The 6,178-nt window shown below is 41.4% G+C and overlaps 1 long non-coding RNA gene across 1 annotated transcript; it reads left to right on the top strand.

The window, feature by feature from the left end:
• The first annotated feature begins 433 nt into the window (after nt 1-433).
• LOC308315620 lies at nt 434-5,809 on the top strand. The gene is made up of 3 exons (XR_013964057.1): nt 434-487; nt 4,660-4,768; nt 5,079-5,809. It is a non-coding gene; the product is annotated as an uncharacterized lncRNA (long non-coding RNA).
• The last annotated feature ends 369 nt before the right edge of the window (nt 5,810-6,178 follow it).

Below are 6,178 nucleotides of genomic sequence, written 5' to 3'. Positions count from 1 at the left end.
ATGAAAGGTGCTATACAAATAAAGTTTTATTATTATTATTATTATTATTATATAATAGCTTAATAATTTATGCTGAGCATTAGTCAAAGGTATGCGCAAGCACGCGCAAGCACACACACAAAATAATGAATACAAAACAAATTCACATTATAAAATAAAATCTAGCCATAATAAATACACAAAAAAGAGTTTCTCAGTCCTTGGTCTAATCTTAAATGCTTATGTGACGTACCCAAAAGTGTAGTCACATTTTTGTTTTTATTATATGTGTTTTTGTATTTTGAACAGCCTTATTGTGTCTTGGGAATGAGCTGTTGTAGGAATGGACCTATTCCACATTCCGCCACCAGGTGGCAAAGGCGTTCTTGTGAGTCAGGTTAGATAGGTGGTCACGTGACGTCTTTCTTCAGATGACATCATGACAAGGAAGAGAGAAACGAACAACACTGAAACTGACTCCGTCTCCCGTTTTTCCCTGTTTATTCAGGTAAATATAGTATTAGGGCATAAAACATGTTTACTATGAGCACTTTGTACTATAAAACAAAGCTTGTCTTGGTTTTATCCCAGAAATGACGTGATTCTGTAGTCGTTTGATGTGTGTAGTTGAATCTAGACCTAAGCAGTCAGATTCATGGCAGCCATTACTGCTTCTCACAAACGTGGCATTTTAGTTTTCACTGACAAGCTCCTGTTGTAATGTTAAATGTGTTTCTACTGTGTACTTTGATACATTTATTTTCGGTATTATATATTTAATAATCCTCTCCAGTATGCCTTGAAATGTATCTTGTAGCCTAGTATGTAGCATTGTTTTAAGAACAGAAGCAATTTAATTTGATGAGAATGTGATTTCATGATGCAGATAATTCATGGTTATATAAATAAGTGCATGGAGACATAATAATTAATTCTAAACAACACATTGGTAAAAGCCAAACAGTATATTACAGTATTTTGATGCTGAGAAAAGTAAACGTATGGGAATATGAATGGAAAATACTTATTGTGATGTTGATGAATATGTAGCTCTGGTCCATAGCCTTTCTATACGATTCTGCCCTGCGCAGTAAGGCTATGGGACTTTCCGTTTTAAATCTCAAATCGAAATCAGACCAGCCTCTCCTCTTTGGCGTAAATAAAAAGAACGTTTTTGCTACTCACCAAAACAAAGGCGGGTTGTGTCAATAGAAAGCCTACTTTCCTTAGTGGACGCACTCTGAGCCCCCCCCCTCCCCCAGCACACGTATAAACGGTACTTTTTGGCCAGAAAGGGATTTGTTTTCGCCGGAGGAAAAATATTCTCTATGAGGCAGTTCTCTGGGCAATATCAGTAGAGGGCGCAGCGGAGTAACTAAAAATATATATATTTTCCCCGGTGGAAACAAAATCCCCTTTTGGACAAAAAGTACAGTTTATACGTGTGGTGGGGGGCTCAGAGTGCGTCCACTAAGGGAAGTAGGCTTTCTAATGACACAACTCGCCTTTGTTTTGGTGAGTAGCAAAAACGTTATTTTTATTTACGCCAAAGTGTAGAGGCTGGTCTGCATTCATGCGAGCAGCGGAAGTTGAGAGTAACATAGCTCTAATGCGCGCATTAGAGCTATGGACCAGAGCTAATGAATGCGTGTCAGCCCCACGGACCGAAGCCGGGAGAAGGTTCCACAGCTGCGGTGCCTGGGACCTAAACGCCCTGCCTCCTATTGTAACTTTTGATATTTTTGGAACAGTAAGCATGTCTGCATATTGCAAACGCACTGCTGTTCTATTTGGTTTGTAGGGATCAATGAGATCCTTGAGATATTGTGGTGCCTGACCATTGAGAGCTTTGTAAGTGAGAAGAAGAACTTTGAACTCTATTCTGTATTTGACCGGGAGCCAGTGTAGGGAGGCCAGTGAAGGAGTGATATGGTCTCTTCTTCTGGTACCTGTCAACACACGCGCCGCAGCATTTTGAACTAACTGTAGGCTTTTCAGAGACTTGCCTGGGCAGCCTGATAATAGCGAGTTGCAGTAGTCCAGCCTTGAGGTAACGAAGGCGTGGACAAGTTTTTCTGCGTCATTTTTGGACAGGATGTGCCTGACCTTTGCAATATTTCGCAGGTGAAAAAAAGCATTCTTTGAGATTTGTTTGATATGAGATTTGAAAGACAAGTCTTGATGAAAGGTAACTCCCAGATTCCTCACAGTGGCCTTGGAGGCCAAGGTAATGCCATCTAGAGAAAAGTTCCCATCGACTAACTTGTCTCTTAGGGGCTTAGGGCCGATCACGATAACCTCCGTTTTGTTAGAGTTGAGGAGTAGGTAATTACGTGCCATCCAACTCTTTATGTCTTTAAGACATGAAGAGTTGGATGGCACGTAGTTGAATTGAAGTTTGACCAATTGGTCCGTTTCGTTCGGTTTCATCGATAGATATAGTTGAGTGTCGTCTGCTTAACAATGAAAATGTATGGAGTGTTCCCTGATGATGTTGCCCAGAGGGAGCATATATAAGGAGAAAAGTATTGGTCCAAGCACAGAGCCTTGTGGGACTCCGTATTTGACCTTTTCACGTGTAGAGGAGCCATTATTGACCTCTACAAACTGAAAACGATCAGATAGATAGGACTCGAACCATTTCAGTGCGGCACCCCTGATGCCAACCAGATGTTCCAGTCTCTGTAGCAGAATGTGGTGGTCAATAGTGTCGAATGCAGCACTAAGGTCCAGCAACACCAGTACGGAGAGGAGGTTATTATCTGCTGCAGTCAGGAGGTCATTTGTAACTCTCAGCAGGGCCGTCTCAGTGCTAATTGTTAATAAATCAGATGACAAGGAAGAGAGAAACGAACAACACTGAACTGACTCTGTTTCCCTGTTTATTACATATATCTGTTTACTAAGCCACACCCCTGGGGCGTGTAACACTTTTATTTTATTTATTTATTGTGTGACCACTTTGGATCCATTGAGTGAGTATATCTGTGGGGAGGAGGGAGGGTGGAGGACAGTATGTTAGACTGTGATTGGTGGAGAGATGGTTCTATTGTTCTTTTGTCATTCCAAGCAGTTCGTGGCTCTCTGGTATAAGAATACTGTGTCTGTGTTAGTGGTGCACGATATTGATTTTTTGAAACCGATACCGATATCGAGAACTTCTTGCTTCTCAAAGACCGATACCGATACGATAACCGATAATAAAAATATATAGACATGAATAAAAAAATACATACTAGTGAGTAACGGTACATGTAACACAGCTTTGACCTAAGCAATTACAGTATAGTAGGCTATATCAGTGGTTCCCAAAGTGGGGTTCGGGGACCCCCGGCCCCAGGGGTACCTGAGGGAGTTCCAGGGGGTCCCCAGCTAAATTATATAGTTAGGAACCAAATGGACCCTTATGGGTCTGTAACTCTGAGTGTACAAATGGAACATTTCCAGTTGTATACTCTCAGAGTAAAAATAACATTGATTTTACAATATAAATTGGGAGTCCCAGAGCAAATTGTGATTGGCCAGATGACGTATGATGATAAGAGTGCCCCTCACTTCACACAGGTGTGAATTTTTTTAAATGAATAAAAACAACAATATAATGTCTGTGAATGTCTGTGTGTGTCCGGTCAGTTGGCCTCAAAACTTTTCCATGTCAAGGAGCAAGGACCCCAAATTGTTAGCCCACAGACACCCATTTGAAAATATATGCCAGGGCTCTAGCAGTGATTCTCATCATTTTTATTTCAAGGACACCCAGTTTGACATGCATTAGGCTACTGACCCCCATTTAATGCCATTTACATAAGGGACCTCAATTTATAATTTTTTATTTATATCGTAAAATCAATGTCAACTCTGAGAGGGTACAAATGGAACCAAATGGACCTGTAAGGGTCAATTTCGTTCCATTTGTAAACTCTGACTCCCCGGATCCCACTTTGAGAACCACTATTGTCTGTGTGTGTGCGTGTGTAAACACAAATACAACACTATCCAAGTTCCAGTGATAGACGTTGTTGTTAGCATATAAGTCATTAGCATGGTCTGTAGCATCATGTAGCCAAACAGCTACTACTTCTACATTTCTCAACCAAAACGGTCGCGTCGCGTTTCACAATGCTACACAACTGGAGCAAATTAATAAACTACAACCGGTAACGAGTGACACGCATTCAACAGCGAGATGAATGAACGAGCACCAATACGCGCTCGTCAGCTGCTGAGACAGTCGTCACCGTTCGTATGAATGCGAGTCAGTGAGTGAAATGAGAGAGGGGAGAATGGGAGATAGAGAGGACAAGCAGGCGGGGCTATTGGCCTGCTATGGAACTACACACTGCAACAGACAGAGTGGAGAAGCGTCTCTCTCTCGCTCGTCTCAGCCGTTCCTCCGGAGAGATTGGCGACTCGGGGAGCGTTTGGGCGCACCACAGAAATGATTGGTAGTCCCATAGTTGCTACCAACTATATTTTTAGGTCGCACAGATAAAATTTCAGGCGCATTTGCGTCCAAAATGATCGCAATTTCGAGCCCATATAAAGTATATTATCGGCGCTATTATAACGTTATCGAATTTATCGGGATGACGTCATAATTGCTAATATCGGGTCGCAATTTATCGGGACGATAATTATCGTGCATCCCTAGTCTGTGTCATTTCTCCACAACTCCTCCAGGATCATTTCTGATCACATCTGACTGTGGACCGCAGCCTTCAGGTGAAGATGAACTCTCTCGAACCCACCAGGGACATTTCTGCTGAACAGGAGGAACCCAAAGACCTTGGTATGTTACTCAACCTCCCCTTTCTCTCCTACTGTTCTGTTTTTATTCCCTCAATATTCTCAATTGTAATTGTATTGTGAGCTTATTATTAGTAGCTTTGTTGTAGATCATTTTGTTTTGCATCACAGCAACAACCACATATTTCTAGTATTACTTAAGGATTAAGTAATCACTTAATCCCTATATTTTAGTCATGCCAAGGTTGTTAAGGCCATTGTAAGTTAGGTACACGACAGGGATTTGTTACACAACAATTAATTTTTTAGTCTACGTATCAACAATCTTTATTTTGTATTTGTTTCCAATCCAGGGTCACATCATCAGTCTGACTGCCTTGACCTACCAGAGGTGAATGAACAAAGAAGCTTGACAAAGAAAAAACACCATTGCTGTGATCAATGTGAACAACACTTCTCTACAATCTCCAGCCTTAAAACACACAAGAGAATTCACACTGGAGAGAAACCCTATGGATGTGATCAATGTGGACAACACTTCTCTACAATGTCCAACCTTAAAAAACACCAGAGAATTCACACCGGAGAGAAACCCCATGGATGTGATCAATGTGGACAACACTTCTCTACAATGTCCAACCTTAAAAACCACCAGAGAATTCACACCGGAGAGAAACCCTATGGATGTGATCAGTGTGGACAACACTTCGCTGAAATGTCCAACCTTAAAAAACACCAGATAATTCACACTGGAGAGAAACCCTATGGATGTGATCAATGTGGACAACACTTCTCTAAAATGTCCAACCTTAAAACCCACCAGAGAATTCACACCGGAGAGAAACCCTATGGATGTGATCAGTGTGGACAACACTTCGCTGAAATGTCCAACCTTAAAAAACACCAGAGAATCCATACTGGGGAGAAACCCTATGGATGTGATCAGTGTGGACAACACTTCTCTCTAATGTTCAGCCTTAAAAGCCACCAGGGAATTCATACTGGGGAGAAACCCTATGGATGTGATCAGTGTGAACAACACTTCTCTCAAATGTCCACCCTTAAAACACACCAGATAATTCACACTGGCGAGAAACCCCATGGATGTGATCAGTGTGGACAACACTTCTCTCTAATGTCCAGCCTTAAACGCCACCAGAGAATTCACACTGGAGAGAAACCCTATGGATGTGATCAGTGTGGACAACACTTCTCTCTAATGTCCAGCCTTAAAAGACACCAGTTAATTCACACTGGAGAGAAACCATATGGATGTGATCAATGTGGACAACACTTCTCTCAATTGTCCATCCTTAAAAGACACCGGATAATTCACACTAGAGAGAAACCCTAGTGTTATTACATTTTTAATTACAATTAAAGTTGTATACTGTTTAAATGACCTGTTCTTTTTTGTGGTATTTCCTATTCACTGGGTCTTTCAGATATTTCT

This window comes from Protomyctophum bolini, assembly GCF_963924005.1.
Source record: "Protomyctophum bolini genome assembly, chromosome: 5".
Classification (NCBI taxonomy): domain Eukaryota; kingdom Metazoa; phylum Chordata; class Actinopteri; order Myctophiformes; family Myctophidae; genus Protomyctophum; species Protomyctophum bolini.
Note: the sequence above shows the minus strand (reverse complement) of the source record. Positions and strands in the feature narration are given on the sequence as shown.